Source organism: Myotis lucifugus, unplaced genomic scaffold (genome assembly GCF_000147115.1).
Source record: "Myotis lucifugus unplaced genomic scaffold, Myoluc2.0 scaffold_103, whole genome shotgun sequence".
NCBI classification, from domain to species: Eukaryota; Metazoa; Chordata; class Mammalia; order Chiroptera; family Vespertilionidae; genus Myotis; species Myotis lucifugus.
Window position 1 is genome coordinate 2,727,796 of NW_005871151.1, and position 18,201 is coordinate 2,745,996.

An 18,201-nucleotide genomic window follows, 5' to 3' on the forward strand; every position below is an offset into this window, starting at 1 on the left:
AATCTAGCAAAGCCCTTGACTAGGCCACTCATCTGCGACTTTCTCCACAGTCTCATTTCCCCGACTTTCCAGTTCCCTGAATTCATCCTCCTATCCTAACATCTGCTCTGCCTTTTTCACTCTGATGATTATCCAAACAATAGAATATTACTCAGCACTAAAAAGAAATGAGCTACCAAGCCATGAAAAGATGTGAAGGAACCGTAAATGCATATGGACAATCCACTAAATGGAAGAAGCTGATCAGAGTGGGCTCCTACTGTGTGATTTCAACTACATAACATCCTGGAAAAGGCAAAACCATAAAAACTATAAAAACAATAAAAAGATCAGTGGTTCTGGAGGGAAAGGTGCTGCATAGGCAGAGCACAGAGGATTTTCAAGGCAGTAAAGAAACTCTGTTTGAGATTATGATGATGAATACATGGCATTATGCATTAGTTCAAACTCACAGAATGTACACCACTAAGAGTGAACCCTAAGGGAAACTATTGATTTAGGGTGATTATGACGTGTCAGTGTAGGTTTATCTTTGGTAAAAAATGTAGCATTTGTGTGAGTGATGTTGATATTGGAGAAGGCTATGTATGTGTGGGAGAAAGAAGTATATGGAAATCTCTGCTCCTTTCTCTTTAGTTTCTTGCAAACCTAAAACTGCTCTTTTCAAAACAAATGTTTTTTTAAAGGAAGAATATTTTACTCAAGTATCTTACAATTTAGTGAGAAAGACACAAACATGAACGACCAACATATCCACGGCAGAATAAAATAAACCTGAAAAAGAGTGTAGGCAAAATGTTGGGAACAAGAAGAGGTTTTACCGAGATCCTACTAGAGGAGAGTTACCAGACAGATTACAGACTGTCCTGTTAAATTTTATTTTCATATAAATAGCAAATTAAATTTTACTGTATGTCCAATGAAATATTTGAGAAATACATTATAAATCACTCATTGTGTATCTAAAATTAAATTGCACTGGGTCTCCGATGTTTTTATCTGCTAAATCTGGCAACTCTAAACTTGGGAAGATCAAGGGAGGCTCCAGAAGGGGCTGACATTTGAACTGTGCCTTAAGGGATAACGAGTAGAATTTCAATAGCTGGATTATTTAAGACTATTCCAGGCTGAGGAGACAGCAAGAACAAAGGATGAAAGATGGAAAATGTCTGGCATATCTTAGTCACTAAGCATTACAGTTTGGCAATTCATCTAATGTGACTACCCTGTTGGCGGATCTAGTTAATATCGATCCTTGAGAAATATACAGCCATGTTGCAAAGTTCAAAAACTAGAAGCTGAGATCCTTTGGGTTGTGTCCATCTAACAGGTGTCCTGAGTTCTGAAAGACCATTAAGTCAGAAAGTGGAGAATTTCAAGAAAGGGGGTATAGTACTAAAGCAGGGACTTTCTATTCTAAGAAGAACAGGAAATGCCACCTACAGCCTATTTCTTTGCAAGACAATCATTGTATATACTACTTGCAGGTTCTGCTCAGCTCCTTCGCCTACAGGGATGGGCCCCAGGCAACTATATACTATATTCTATGGCAGTGGTTCTCAACCTTCCTAATGCCGCAACCCTTTAATACAGTTCATGCTGTGGTGACCCCCAATTTCATTGTTACAAATTGAACATAATTAAAGCATAGTGATTAATCACAAAAACAATATGTAATTATATATGTGTTTTCTGATGGTCTTAGGCGACCCCTGTGAAAAGGTTGTTTGACCCCCAAAGGGGTTGTGACCCACAGGTTGAGAACCGCTGTTCTATGGGGTCTCTGTCACCCTCCCTAGAGTTGATTGGGCCAACTATGAATATGTGACTCATGCTGAGCCAATCAGAATCCATGAAATCCTAGGTATGTGAATGGGGACTAGAAGATTCTAGTTTCATTCTGAATTAGTGTCTTGAAAGGAGGAGATTTACAGTTATTGACAATCGCTGACTATTACGCAAAGTTTTATCCCCTCACTGGCCTCAAAAACTCTGTTCACTGGTGCCATGGGACTAGAAGTTGGAAGCCTAGAGTCTTCTTTTCTGAAATTGATTACCGTAGGTTGGAAAGTTCTCAGCAAAATTGATATAGTGTCTTACTGTGAAGTGTGCAGAGAGGCTAACTTCTCTTTGTTCTTCGCGAATCATTCCTTAGCCCTTGTCCAGATTGGCCTGGGCCCTTGGTCAAGGGGCTGGCTGCAGCCTGCTCTCTGGATACATGATGCCCCCTCCTCCACATTTATTCTCTGGAACAGCAGTAGTGATGTATCCTGATCCCTAGGAGCCCTCTGCGCTGTGGCTGCTCTCAGCTGTGAGGGCTGCTGTTTGCATTATTGATAAGGAGACGGAGAGTCTGAAAGGTCAACGCAAGGGGCCTGCCTCTAACACCTCACTCAAGCATGGCGGTGCACACCACGTCTGGCCCCATGATTCTAGTTTGGCAAGTTTGGGATTTAATGAGACTATCTTGGGCTCGACCTAGTTTTGCTTTGGTCCTTTGGAATCCCCACAGAAAAGAATTCCGCAGATTTATCAGGTGAGCTCTCTTTGTATAAAATTAAAATTAATTGGCTACAGTGTCTTGTACTCATGAATAGCAGTCAGGGAAAAAAATGCTAAGGATTAAAACTAAGGAGTGGTTTCTATAAACTTACTGCTTAGATGTGACCTTGAGGCCTATCAGCGTCAGTGTAATTGTGGACAGAGGATGCTTTGAATTGAGAGAAAGGTAAAGACCGGAAAGAAAGGATTCACTAATTTCCTGGGGCAGGGGGCAGGAGTGTTTGATGTAGGGGACCTCGTGTCTTTCTGCTGACACCCTCTAGTATCCCGTTGAAACTAGATCCTATTTCAAAAGTCCTCATTAAGGAATCTCACTCTAGTATTGTTTACAGTAGAAACTCCAAACTAGGGAGGATATAACCAATCTCCAAATTACCCAAGGTGCTGGACAGAAGTGATTTTCACGGCTGGAGCCTAGAAAGGCAGGATCCACAAAACGGCAACCCTGTTACATAACCGGCTCAACCAGACTCGCCGAGGTGGCACCATACACAAGTCCTGAATGAGCAGCTCACCCCAGATTTAGTCCTCCTCTAACTGGCAAAATCTGAAAACGGACTTGTGATTAAAGAGGTAAAATGGACCAAAACTATCTTTTGGGTAATAACAATGATATCTGTTGTAAGGAAATAGCCCCAGTTCTCTGAACCCAAGTAATCTTTCATCAGTGTCCATGTTTAATCATGATAGGGATTTTTAATAATTTGTATTTCGCATGTGAGATTAATCTGACGTTCTATTTCTCATACCAGGATCCAGGGAACAATCGTAATTTCCCACTTTATAAAGCTTTGTCTCACTTTTCACCCCCCTCAAAGGCCATTGTTTTAAATGTTGAGTGTCTTTTGTATAAATGAGTGTGCCTTGGGCTAATTTAGATGGCTCTTTAGAAAAAGTACTATTGGTTGACTCTCGCTACACCAGAGAAACAGTCTCACTGTATGGAGTTACATTCCTCCAAGGGCCAGTGCTCAGTGTTGTATAGACATGACCACAAAGCCGGCACGTAATCAACTGTCCATTATATGTCTGTACATTAGACAGGAAAGCTTTCAAATTATCAATAAATCAGTAGAACAGGGCAATGCAGAAGTGAACCACGGACATTTAGTCATTCATGAACTCCCAAGGAGAGGAGCTTCATGAGGAAATGGTCCGGCAAAATTCCCAAGAGGGAAATAACCCCAGAATATCCAGAGGCGCCCCTCCTTAGCTTAGGAACTGGCTATGAGGCATAAGAAGAGACTTCTCAGGGCAGAGAGAGTGGGTAGATGGCTGTCTTAGAGAATCATGCTCATCAAGAACCAGACTGAAGACAAATACATCTGGGTTCACATCCCAGCTCCACCGCTTACTAAGTATGTGACCGGAAACAATTTACTTAACCTTGCTCTGCCTCGGTTTCCTCCATTATCCACCTGATAAAGTTATTAAACAGTTAAAGGAGATATTAATATTAGCCACTAATTCTTCCAGCTAAGGAACACAAACCACTCTAGGTCCTTCAATCAACAGGAATTTAATACAGGAAATAAGTAATACAGGAGGCCACGTTGCTGAGACACCAAACAGATGCCCAGCTCAGAGATTAGGATAGAGCAGTGATGGCGAACTTATGACACTCGTGTCAGAGGTGACACACGAACTCATTTTTTTGGTTGATTTTTCTTTGTTAAATGGCACTTAAATATATAAAATAAATATCAAAAATATAAGTCTTTGTTTTACCATGGTTGCAAATATCAAAAAATTTCTATATGTGACACGGCACCAGAGTTAAGTTAGGGTTTTTCAAAATGCTGACATGCCGAGCTCAAAAGGTTCGCCATCACTGGAATAGAGGCACATTGATAGGGCTGGAGGGACAGGTGTAGGCTGTCCTGCAGGGGATGAAACCCAGCAGGTCTGAGCTGGAGCGGAGGAGACACCACAGAATGCAGAGGGTTGCCGGCGTTGGTGGTATAGTGGTGAGCATAGCTGCCTTCCAGAATGCAGAGGGGATGGGGGAAATACTCTGGCCTCTCGGGAATTCTGTCTTCCAGTTTTCCATCAGAACCTCCCATGTGTGGACCTCCCCAGGGGGGGCTGTAGGGTCAAGAGCCCAGGAAATGTAGTTCCCTGACAAGCAGAGAGGGAGAAGGCAGGGACTGCCTCCTACCCTTGCCAGGAGTGTGAGTTTAGTGGTTATTCTATAATCCCATCTCCTCCCATCAATATTTTCAAATTTACTTTTTTAAAAATACGGATATTTCATAACCAACCCAGCAGTACTGAGCATCCCTGGCACCTCTATTGTGGGCCTGAATTGCCATTTCCCATGAAAAAGAACAAGGTTTCTTGGAGAAATGGCTGATTCTTTTTTTCCTTTTTATTGAATTTATTGGGGTGACACTGGTTAACAAAATTATACAGGTTTCAGGTGCACCATTCCACTACACATCATCTGTACACTGTATTGTGTGTTCACCACCCCAAGTCATGTCTCCTCCCATCATCATTTATTCCCTCTATACCCTCCTCTACCTCCCCTCACCTACAACCTTCCACCCCCCTGGCAATCATGGACTGTTGTCAGTGCCAATGAGTTTTGAGAAATGGCTGATTCTATATCTAAAAATACGTAGATGAGCCTGGAACATTTTGTTATTCCAAAAATAAAAATTATTAAAGACAATTGGGCCATGTCTAAAGGATTCAGAAGCCAACTTTAAGAGTTCCCCGCTAGTATAAAATGGGACAATGTAAGCATCAAATAATATCTTATTGCACAGAATTTTAATCAATAGATTAAAATTCAGGGTGGGGCAAAAGTAGGTTTACAGTTGTATGTGAGTTTATTTTTGTATTATTGTTTATGAATTATTGTTGTATTATTTTCCATATGAACAACTGTAAACCTACTTTTGCCCTTCCCTGTATATAGAATATGTTAAAATTCATGAGTCTACAATGATATTAAGTGGGGGGAAACCCTCATTGGTCACCTTTGGAGAATTCTAGGGAACCAATTGCTATGGGCTGAATTGTATCCCCCTAAAATTCATGTTGTAATCCTAACTCCTAAAATTCTTGTTCTAATCCTAATTTCCAGTACCTCAGATGTGACAGTATTTGAAGATAGGGCCTTTAAAGAGGTAACTAAGTTAAATTAAGTCATTGGGGTGGATGCTAATCCAATATGACTCATCTATATTATAAAAAGCCAGTGACCGTAACTCCATAACGCTGTAACGATCAAACGACCAGTCACCAGGAGGTGTGTTGATGGGTCCCTCAGTGGTGCGGCGGGTCTGGGGTCTCACGTGATTTCGTGTGCTGGGCCTCTAGTGTTCTTATAAGAAGAGTTTAGGACTCAGCACTGGCTTGTTTTGCTCAGTGGTTAGAGTGTTGGCCTGTGGGCTGAAGGGTCATGGGTTTGATTCCCAGTCAAGGACACATACCTCAGTTGAAGGTTCCCCAGCCTCAGTAGGGTTGAGTGTGAGAGTCAGCCAATCAATGTGTCTCTCTCACATTGATGTTTCTCTCTCCTCCTCCTTCTTCCCTTCCACTCTCTCTAAAAATCAATGGGAAAAAATATCCTTGGGTGAGGATTTAAAAAAAAAGGGAGATTAGGACTCAGACACACACTGAAGACACAGGGAGAAGATGGTCATGTACAAGCCAAGAAGAGAGGCCTCAGGAGAAACCAACCCTGCCAACACTGAATCTTGGACTTCCAGCCTCCAGAACTGGGAGAAAATGGATTTCTGTTGTTTAAGCCACCCAGTCTGTGATACCTGTTGCAGCAGCCCCAGAAAACTACTGCACCAACTCATCATTCCGAATCTTGGCAAGTAAAGGGAAAGCATCAGTATCTAACCTGCCTGTCTTAGATAAACATACCTCAGGGTAACCAAATACTTGATGAGAAAAAGTTTCTGTTTATGGATAGGAAGGGATGAAAGAATTTTTAATCACTATTTTTCAAAGCCTTCATTTCTGGGTACAATGGTTCTAGGCAAAGTCACCAATAGCAACGCCTGTCACAGAAAGGGGCCACTTGATATCATAGCTCCTAATGGAAGTATACAAATCCATCTGCACATCATTTTTTGCCAAACTCAAACCTAAACTAGACCAGTTCTCTACACCTAACTGCTAATTCACAGAAAATACAAGGGACAGAGGAACATGCTGAAAATCAGCAGAGGGATGTGATCATCACAATCCAGGAAATGAAATATTCCACAGGACAAGTGACCTGCTTTATTGTATTTTTCCTCAAAAAATAAATTGCAAAAATTGAAAAATGAGAGATTGTATCTGTAGATTATAAAAGGCTTACGGTACACTTCTAGCAAGTTCCATTTGTAGATCTTCTTCAGATTCTACTTCAAGTAAATCCATTTTTAAAAAATTATGAGACACGCAGGGAAATGAACACTGACTGGATATTTAATATTTAAGAATATTTTTATATTTAACATGAAAGACTATTTTAGGTGTCATGGTGGTTTTATGGTTATGTTTTGTAAAAGTGTTTATCTTTCTAGAGACATGTTGAAATATTTATGGAGAAATGATATGATGTCTGGGATATGCGTAAAGATAATCTAATGTGCGAGGCAGAGGAAGCAGGTTATAGATGAAAGCCATCCCTCCCTGGGCTGGATGTCATGAAGCTGGAGGATGAGTACATGGTGTTCACTGCATTATTCTCTCTACTTTAGTGAACGCTTTACGTTTCCAATTACAAAATGTGTGTGTGTGCGTGCGTGTGTGCGTGTGTGAGTGTGTGTGTGTGCGTTTAAAGAGTGTGTTTTAATGTTGCAGGTTATCAAACAGAGGCAAACATTTACTAGTAATTCAAGAAATGTAAAGAAATATACCTTTTTGGCCTATTGAATTAGCAACAATTTTATTTTTATGGTAATTTCCAAGGTTAGTGAAACAGACACGTGCATGCATTGTAGCAGGAATGTAAAGCAGTAGATACAGCACTTTTGGAAGGCAATTTTGCAGTATATAGTAAGAATATTGAAAGAAACATTTCTATCCTGTTTAGAAGAGAGACATATTTTTTATGTCTGCACTCTTTAAATCAGTAATTGCATAGAATAGTTCCATAAGTATGTTCATCGCACCATTATTTATAATGGGAAAAACACTAGAAACCAAACATAGGTCCAGAACCAGGTAAAATTAATTAGAGCAAACTATTATTGGCAATTAAAATGTTTTAAAAGTCTCAAGGCAAGGCTTATGCTACAATAAATTTTTTTTCAAAGATTGGAAGAAACATTTTATGATTACAAGCTATGGCACATTTAATTTTTCCAGAGGGAGGGGAGAAGGATGGATGGATGGATGCGTAACAATGTGACATCGACCCACCTCTCTTGGTGGAGTCCTGTAACTGCCCCTGCCCATAACAGGGACAGGCATGCTGCCATTGGCTCCAGACTAGCTCTCCACAGGCTCCTGCTGCTTCTTGTCAGACCCATGGCCTTGGAATCCTGAACCAGCATGTAGATGTCTACCATGTCCTGAAGCCCATGTTGGAAAGACTGGCCAGACCACAAAGACAGGGAGAAAGATGCCTCTGGGGTCACAGCTGCTTGAGTCTCCAAGCCCGACTCCTAAGTGCAGAAGCCCCTGAGAGAGTCCCGCCCGAGCCCCAGCCCGAGGCCACCACGTGAGTGAGCCCAGCCAGCACTTACCAGCTGAGCCTCTCCTGAATCCCCAACCCACAGGTGACGCGTGGTGTGACTCCTTCACAACAATAGATAACTAGTATATAAGTATATAAAATATGTAACTACACTGTATAAAGTAAAAGCAAAAAATACATTAAAAAAACACACACACAAGAAAATGATACCCCCAAATATTACTAGTGATCATCTTGGGTGGGATTATGTGTGTCTGTTCTTCCTTCTCCTTCTTTATGAAGTTCTGGAATGATCATCTATTTCCTTGAAGAACTGAAATTAAATTTCCTGTTGAAAAGCATTTCACTGTGACTTTTGGGCATTTCCGGTTCCTTCAGTCAAGTTCAAGGGTTCCCACCAGGGCTTTCCGAGGATCATGACGTGCAAGTGCATGACACCAAATACAGCTGAAACCTTGAGGGGGACTACCGCCCATCTCGTCCAGTCCTCCCCCCGCCACCCCAGCTGCTCTAACTCTCCCCTAGGCATGCCCATGGAATCGCAGCTTTCTGTGAACTCCATGTCTCCGTGCAGAGGATTTATCCCATCTGGAGCTAGTTCTTTCCACCTTCAGGCTCCGATGACAGAAAGTCTTTCCTTCTAATGAACTGAAAAGTGTCCCCGTGGAGCTTCCACACACTGGTCCTGCTCATGAACTATTCATGAAGTCCTCAGCAGTGCCTGCTATGAGCCATGCATTGTTCTAGGCCCTGGGATACAACAGAGAACAAGACAGACAAAGTCCTACTGCCACGGAACTTGGATTCTTTTTTTAAATTGTATTTTATTTTTATTTTTTTATTTATTTCATCGAGGGAGAGAGAGGGAGAGATAGAAACATCAATGATGAGAATCATTGATCGGCTGCCTCCTGTGCATCCCACACTGGGCATGGAGCCTGCAACCTGGGCATTGCCTTGACAGGAAATCAAACCTATAACCTCCTGGTTCATAGATCGACCCTCAACCACTGAGCCACGCCAGCCTGGCGGAACTTAGATTCTTAGTGGGGGAGAGGCACAATTACTAAATATAATATAAAAACAGAGTGTACTAACTACTATGAAGAAAATAAATCAAGGTAAGAAGTAGAGAATGAAGGGAGTATGGTGTTTAAAAAAGGGTATTCAGGGAAGGTCACCCTGGGGAGGCGACCTTTGAGACCTAACTGAAGTGACAGAGGGAACCTTGTGAATATCTGAGGGAAGAACATTCCAGATGAAGGGGCATCAAGGGGGCAGTCTTGAAGCAGACACCTGCTTGGCATCCTGAGTAACAGCACAAAGGCCAAGACGGCTGAAGAGCGGTGAATATGGGGAGGGGAGAGAGGCGGGAGAATGAGGTCAGGGAAGACTGGAAGAGCAGATCATAAAGGCCTGGAGGGCCATGCTGAGGGCTGGGTTTTATTCTGAGTGTAATGGCAAAACACTGGAGCTTCTCAGCAGAGGAATGACAGGAGCTGATTGATGCTTTCATAGCCTCTCCCGCTGCTGTGTGAGAACAGGAGGGGGATGGAGAAGAGGGAGGAAGGGGGGGCAGGTGGGAGGTGGCTGTAGCTGTCCAGGCAGCAAATGGGTTAGCAGTGGCTGCATTCTGCATGTATTTTATAGGTGGAACCGACAGGACTTGTTGGATTAGATGCAGGTGTGAAAGTGAGAGGGGAGTCGGCCATAACTCCAAGTCTCTTAAACAAGCAATCTTATGTCAATGAACGTGTGTGTGCGATGGTGAGGACACTCCTATGAATGAGGCATGGCTGGTTCCTGTACTCCCTGAAAGAGAGAGACAGACCATTTTCACACACGGCGGCCTCATCTATTAGACACAGTGGTTAGGCTAAATGTTCACATGAACACACTTGGGGACCCAGGAAAAGGGCAGCAGGACTTTCTAGAGGAGAAAGACGCGTGTGAGGCTTGGATGGGAAGGGTTGGCAGGGGAAGACCTTACCTGGAAGCAGGAATCTGAGGGAGGTGTCGAGGGAAACACTAGGCACTGGGTAACCTAGAGCCTAGTGTTCAAGATGGGACGTGGGAGGGAATGAGGAGGGAGAGGCCACAGGGACCCATCGGAGAAGAGGCTCAGCCTTTCTAAGGAGCTTGGGTTTTATCCTGAAGTCAGCGAGGGCCACAGGTGGGTATGAAACTGAGGAGATCGGATGTGAGATGTGAGCCTCAGAAAGGTTATTCTGGCAGCCCAAGTATGGAGAACGCAGTCAAGGTCAGACTGGAGGCCAGTGTGGAAGCTGTACCAGCAGTCCAGGGAGGAAATGCTAACAGTAGATAGAGGCAAAGAAACAGAGGGAAGATGTGTTTTAAAAATAGAAAATACAATGAGCCTTGAGGGGAAAATGCTAAATGAACTTAGAGAAAGACAAATACTGCATGATATCACGTCTTTGTGGAATCTAAAAAAGAAGAAGAAAAAAAGCCAAACTCATAAACACAGAGGATAGGTAGTTGCCAGATTGTGAGGTATAGGGGGAAGGGGAGAAGGTGATCAAAAGGTTCAAACTCCCAGTTATAAGATCAGTAAGTCCTGGGAAGCGATGTACAGCATGGTGACTGTAGTTAACAACGCTGTGTTGCTAAGAGAGTAGATCTTAAAAGTTCTCATCATAAGAAAAAACAAAGTAACTATGTGTGCTGATGGATGACAACTAAACTTATTGTGATGATCATTTCACAATGTATACGTATATCAAATCACCATGTTATAATATCAGATCACCATGTTGTACACCTATAACTTATACAATGTAATACGTCAACTTTTTTCTTGATTTAAAATTAAAAACAAAAAACAGAAGGCCAAATGAGCAGGTCTTAATGACCGATTGGATGTTGGGTTGACTGAATATGGTCTAGGATGGTTCCAAGTTCCCAATGTGGGTGGTTGATGTGGAAAATTGGGAAAAGCAATGGGTGTCCTTGGATATATCCAGTTTGGATTTCCTAAGGGACACACCCCAGTGGTTGGTTCTGCAGGCGGTTAGATATGGAAGTCTGAAGTTCAGGGGAAAGGTCAGGGATGGAAATAGATACACATCCCTGTCATTTTGTCCCTTGGGGCTCTATAAGTCAAGTCTGATGTGCTTTTCAAATGGAGATCCTTTAAATACTTGAGGACAGCCGACATCTTTCAACTCCACCTCACTGTGCTATCTGGAGGCTAAGTAGCCTTGGCTCCCATCACTGCTCCCTTGCGGGGGGGTCAAGCCTTGTGGTTAAACTCTTGCTGCTCAAAGTGTGGTCTGTGGACCAGCAGCATCACCTGGGAGCTGTGAGAAATGTAGGATCTCCACATCACCCCAGATCTACTGAATCAGAGTTTGCATTACAACAGGATCCTCCCCCTACTGCCCCTGCGCCCCTCATGATTCGTTCCCGGCACTGGTTTAAAGTACAGGCACACTGGACTCATATTGCCAGGGTTTGTACTCTGGGCCTGATGTTTATTAGCTGTGTGTGGGCAGATTATTTAACCTCTCTGTGCCTCAGTTTCTTTTTCTATCAAATGGGAATAATTTGGGGACTTACCTCATAGGGATATTATAAAGGCTTAAATAAAACAATCCAGGGAAAGCGCTTCATACAGTCAGTCACTAAGGAAGCATGAGGTTATTAAAGATGACACATCTTCAGCCTCCTTACTGTGCTAACCAGCCTTCTTGGAGTTGTCTCTAAGTTGTTTTACAGTAGATCACCCAGAGTGAAACACCACCACCGACTGTGGGTAAACAGGACTAGTTCATTCTAGATCAGTGGTCGGCAAACTGCGGCTTGGCAAACCATGGCTCGCGAGCCACATGTCGCTCTTTGGCCCCTTCAGTGTGGCTCTTCCACAAAATACCGGCTCTTCCACAAAATACCGACTTCTGCACATGGGCCACGAAGTTTCAATCGCACTGTACATGCGCGCCCGCACGTGGTATTTTGTGGAAGAGCCACACTCAAGGGGCCAAAGAGCCGCATGTGGCTCACCAGCCGCGGTTTGCCGACCACGGTTCTAGATGCTTACTGTTAAATCATAGAATAGAGTCAATAGCATATAAGGGCTAGGAATTGAGCTGGGGAGCCAGACTGTCTGCATTTGAATCCTGTCCCTACAATGTAGAAGCCAGATGGTTTTGCACAAGTCATTTAACCTCCCTGTGCCTGCTTCCTCAGCTACAAAAGTGAGATGGTAACCTTACATCATAGGGTTATTTTGAAATTTGCATGACTGAAAACATTAGAATAGGGCTTGGAGCACATAAAGCATTCATTAAATGTGATCATCAGTAAAGTCTTCATAGGATGCACTTCACAAAATCATGATGTTTTGGAGGTCCAGAAAGCGTAGAGACGTGCCCAGCCACACCAGTTATAGAGGTGGGGCCGGAGACTGGCTCAGAAACCCGGCCCCTGGACTCAGGTCTGCGACCCCTCCTCATGGCAGGTACATCACAGGCTACTTGAATGGGGTCCTCATTGTGCGCTGCTCAACCTGCACAGCTGTGTAGGGTAGACCTGCCCTTTCTGTATTCAGAGCATCCGAATCTAGCCTAGCCCTAGCCGGTTTGGCTCAGTGGACGGAGCATCAGCCTGGGGACTGAAGGGTCCCAGGTTCAATTCCCAGTCAAGGGCATCTACCTCGGTTGTAGGCTCAATCCCTGGCCCTGGTCGGGGTACATGCAGGAGGGGTGCGTGCAGGAGGCAACCAGTCGATGTGTCTCTCTCACATCAGTGTTTCTCTTTCTATGTCTCTCCCCCTCCCTTCCACTCTCTCTAAAAATTAAAGGAAAAATATCCTCCCGTGAGGATTAAAAAAAAAAAATCTAGCTGCCTACACATGGAGTGTAGAGGGAGAAGGAGGCCTACTGTCTATACTCACAGGATTTTTTGGGTTTTTTTTGTTTTCCCAAGGAGTTTATTTGGGCAGACCAGGGACAGGGAGGCCCTGCATCTAAAAGAAGGTGTTGGGCCTCTTGGTGGTGAAGCCTGGCTTGTGCTGGAGATAAAGGACCCAGTGAGGCAACAGGAACTTGATCTTGGAGTCGTGGAACTGCTTGAAGGCCAGTGGGCACTTGCTGGCCGAGATCTCCTTCCTCCACCTTTATTATCTGAATTGAGCGGGTGCAGGCCTGGTGCCAGGCCCCTGTGTCTCGCTAGCACCATGTGATGGCCGGTCTTGGTACTCCTGGTCTTGCAGGTGCCACTGTGGGAGTCGTAGTGCAGCCAGATGCCAAAGTGCTTCAGCGGAAGGGGGGATTTCTCAAACACCTACTCACAATAGACGATTTCCTCTGAAAACTGCCTCATCTTCTCCAGTTGAAACACAAAGAACCAGAAGCCGGACTTCACAAGGACGTGGTCAGATGCAAAGATGCGCATGCGGCAGAGGGGCGGCTGCTGCACCTGGGGGTGGGCAGACAGCACCCCATCACCTTGTACTGGCACACTCTCCGCGTCCCCCACCATCCTCACCACCCTCCCCCCCCCCGGCCCCCTGCAAAAAAAGGCTAGACTCACAGAATCCTAATGTCTTTGGATTCTGCTTCAGGTCAGTAGTGAGTTCTGTCATTATGATTTAAGTGCAGAGTTAATTTCAGGGAGCCACAATCTTGACTTTTTCCCCTCCCTATTGCCTTAAGTCTTGAAAAAATGTTGACGGTAGGGATTTCGTCTGGGAACGTGGTGCTGAATGTATTAATTTCTTCACCTTCTATAAGCGCCAGCAAAGTGGCAAAGACATTATCGTCTCTTTCTGGTCTGGTGGTGGGCTGGGGCTTTGCTGTGTGTGTTTGATTTGCTAACTCACCACCAGAAGCAGGGTGCTGTGCGGGGGGCAGTGGGGCAACCATGAGCGGGTGTGACAGCAGGACTGTGGATGTCACATTCTGGTGAGCATCCGAGTTGTCAGTCCCACACTCTGCCCCCAAATCTGATTCAGTCGGAGAGTATAAGGTCGAGGAGCAGGCATTTGGAGAAGCAGGTGATTCTCATGAGGAGCATTCATTCTAAGAAACACAGCATGTAGTGTAGATTCAGAGAATCGTCTTTGGGGTTAGGTAAGGATCCATTTCCCTGTGAGATCTTAACTTCTCTAAGCTTTGGTGCCCCTTCGTATGGGCCAGTCATTGAAGCCGCCTCATGAAGCTGCTGTGAGGACTGAATGAGCTAAAGCACACAAAACACGAGCTGCCTCGACAGTCTGTGAGTTCAGTGAAAGTAAACCCACTGTTCTTGGAAAAGCAGGGTGGCCTTTAGGTGATAAGCACAGATGTTGGAATCCAACAGAACTGGTCTCAAATCCTGTTCCTCCATTTACAAAGCGTGTGACCTTGGTTTCCTATACTATTAAAAAACAAAACAAAAAACAACAACAAAAAGAACGGGACTTATGCAGTCCTCTATCATGACGTTGTAAGGATGGAGACAACAGGAGTCCAAAGCCGAACATGATGCCTGGTATACTCATTAGTGCTACCCCCAAATGTTGCCAGTTCTCCTCCTTCCAGGCACACCATAGAGCTGCACCATCCCAATTTGAAGTGAGCTGTGACCATATATGCCTTGCTTTGGCTAATGGGGTGTGAGGAATATGGATATGGCACTGGTGGGCAGAATTTGCCACATCCCCTCCTCTGCTGGGCAGGCTGTGGGAGCACAGGTCATGATGGAGCCTCTGTCAGTCTAGATCAGTGGTTCTCAACCTGTGGGTTTCGACCCCTTTGGCGGTCGAATGACCCTTTCACAGGGTTCGCCTAAGACCATCCTGCATATCAGATATTTATATTACAATTCATAACAGTAGCAACATTACAGTTATGAAGTAGCAACGAAAATTATTTTATGGTTGGGTCACAACATGAGGAACTATATTAAAGGGCCAGAAGGTTGAGAACCACTGCTCTAGATCCTGAGAGTCTATGTGGAGCAGAGGCTGCCAGATGACCCCAATGGACATGTACAATGAGCTGGGAGGGCAGGGGGCTGGAGGGAGGGAGACTTTTGTTATGTTAAGCCAATGAGATTTTGAGGTCATTTGTTAATGCAGCATAACCTAGCCCAATCTGCCTAATACATCTGGTATATAGTAACCTCTTAAATTATTATGAGCCATGATTATTATAATTTTTGTCCATCAGTGGCTTACAGCTTATGTAGAGCAGAAGCAAGACTTAAAAAAATGAAATGTTAAATAATAATCTTTCATTGCCTATGAGAAGTGCAAAATATTCTGGAAGGCAGTGAAGAGAAAGAGATTGTGGCCTGCAATAATTAGGAAAGGTCTGGTTTCATAAAATGCAGATTTACTGAGACTTTAATTTTGTTCTATCTAAAGTAAAAAGAAATTTAATTCCTGATGTGTCTTGTCATATAACCTAGACCTTGAGTTCTTAGGAAGAATCTTGAATTAAAAAGTTAAGCAATTATAGCAACCGGGGCCTCCCAGAGTATTACCTGCTCTTATTAAATCTCAATTTCCAAAACAGATGTGTTCCATTTAGGCTTTTCATTAAGGGGGGAGGAAAGAAGGAAGAAGGAAGGAAGGAAGGAGGAAGGAAGGAAAAAAGGAAGGAAGGAAGGAAGAAGGAAGGAAGGAAGAAGGAAGGAAGGAAGGAGAATGGCTATGGGATAAATTGATGTTTTATCCTTTCTTTTTTCTAAATATATGTTTTTTATTGATTTCAGAGGCAAAGAGAGAGAGAGAAAGAGACACCAATGACAGAGAGTCATTGATCGGATGATAGAGAGTCATTGATCGGGGGATTGAGCCTGCAACCCAATCATGTGCCCTGACCAGGAATCAAACCGTGACCTCCTGGTTCACAGGTCCATGCTCAACCACTGAGCCACATTGTCTGGGTGTTTTGTCCTTTCTTACGAATGGCATTTCTCCCCTGGTTTGAAGCTCACTGGGCTCTTGTCTGCTATCCTAGGACCCCAGGAGGCCTAGGTAGTAGGAACTCATGAGAACGCTGCAGCGGGGGGAGCTGTGACTGTGACAGGGACCACAGCTTCTAGCAGCAGATGCCAGCACGAGTCACCAAAAACCCGGGTGGGAGCAGCCAGAGCCCAGAACCTCAGAGCAGAGTCGCCTCTGTGAGCGGTGGGAGGACACCGAGCATGTGCAGAGACCTCTCCCCACCACCACGAAGCTGCCTCAGCTCCCGCTTGCACCAGATGCCATCCTAGGAAGGGGTGGTGTGAGGAGGAAAAACACCCACGACAGACGTTTGAGCTCCTAATTGATGAAGCAAACTGGTGAGGTAAACTGAAAGCAAATTTCCCCAGATATGAGAACTCCAGAGGAAGGTGAGATGAGTTTTAGAAAACAAAAGTGCTATGTTTCACACCTGAATAAATGTGATCCCACCATACATTTACTTATAATCATATGCAGTGTAATTATGATGCGAATATGGTACCCACATCTGAATAAGCCTGGGAAAAACTAACCCACCAGCCATGTGGCTCTTTGCAAGATGAGGCTCTTTGCTAAGAGAGCATTCACCCATTCAGTAGTTCCCAAATTACATCAGAATCATCTGGAAGGTTTGCTGGAAGAGTGATTACTGGGCCCACACCCAGAGCTTCTGACTCAGTGGATCTGGGGTGGGGCTTAGAAGGTACATTGCTAACAAATTCCCAGGTGATGCTGACGCTGCTGGTCCCAGGAACCCACTTTGAGAACCACTGCGCTGATTCATCTAAGTCTGGTGTTCAACTAGGTCTTCCTTTCCATGGTTTCTCCAATTGGTACTAAATACTGGCCGGGGACAGACTATATAACGTAGCTGCGGCTATTGCATAATCCTTGTCATCTCCGTCATCACCACTGACACTAGCATTTGCTAGGAGCCAAGCACTGTACCCAGTGCTTTATACAGCTCATCTCTCTTAATCCTCACAAATACCATTACTTCCAATTTCCAGGTGGAAGAACTAAGGCTTCGAGAAGTCAAGAAACTTATTAAAGTCGTAGAGCCCCCACGTGGCGCCTGAGTCTCCAGCGGGGCAGCCGGCCCAGAGCCCAGTTTCTGCACTGTCACCTGAACGATGCTCTTTATAATGGGTTAAAATTGAGGGGGCTTCGGAGTCTCAGAATTGATCAAACAAAAACAAAACCATTGCCTGGCCAGCATTTCCCAGTGGTTAGAGCACTGGCTCTTGCACTGAAGGGTCTTGGGTTGGATTCCTGGTCAAGGGCACATCCCTGGGTTTTGGGTTTGCTCCCTGGCCCCGGTCAGAGCAGGTTGGGGCGCGTGTGAGAGGCAACCAGTCAATGTGTGTCTCTCACATCGATGTTTCTTTTCACTCTTTCTCTCCCCCTTCCTTCCTCCCTTGCTCTCTCTGAAAAGCAATGGAAAAAAAATATCTTCAGATGAGAATTTTTTTTAAAAAAAGCAAGAAAACATTAAATACAAAATCCTCTGTCTCAGTTGTCCTTAAGCCACCTTAGACCCTGGCACCTTTCCTGGCATGTTTCTGCAACCACTTCACTTACTTTTAAGCTCTTTCCTCTCCATCGCCCGCCCCAAAGTTCCTATCCACTTCCTATCAGAGAGTGTAGCTCTCTCTGCTTGCTTGTCATGTTCTCAACCACCCCTGGTTGGCGGGGGGTGGAGCGGGGGAAGGAAGGGGGCAAAGGAGGGGTATTTGTTTGAGCACCTAATTAAATTTTGCTAAGCAAAAAGTGACCTCCTCTAGAGAGAAATGGTATCACTTTTTGTGAGACAGAAGCGCTGTCAGCAGTTGTATTTAAACAGCAAGGTTTATTTTTCTGTTTGACATGCATAGTTTTAAGTTCGCTTTCGTGTGTTAACCCCGAAGGGTATTCATCACAGTCTCCCTTAGCCAGCCCCCCTGGCTGCGGAGTGTTTAACGACCCCTGCCCACGTGGCCTCAGCGGTGTGAGCCAGCCTCACACCCAAAGCTTAACTCCAAAAGGGTTCGTCAGA

At 44.5% G+C, this 18,201-nt stretch overlaps 1 pseudogene; it reads right to left on the bottom strand.

The window, feature by feature from the left end:
• Positions 1-13,192: 13,192 nt before the first annotated feature.
• LOC102436575 lies at positions 13,193-17,769 on the bottom strand (annotated as a pseudogene).
• Positions 17,770-18,201: the final 432 nt, after the last annotated feature.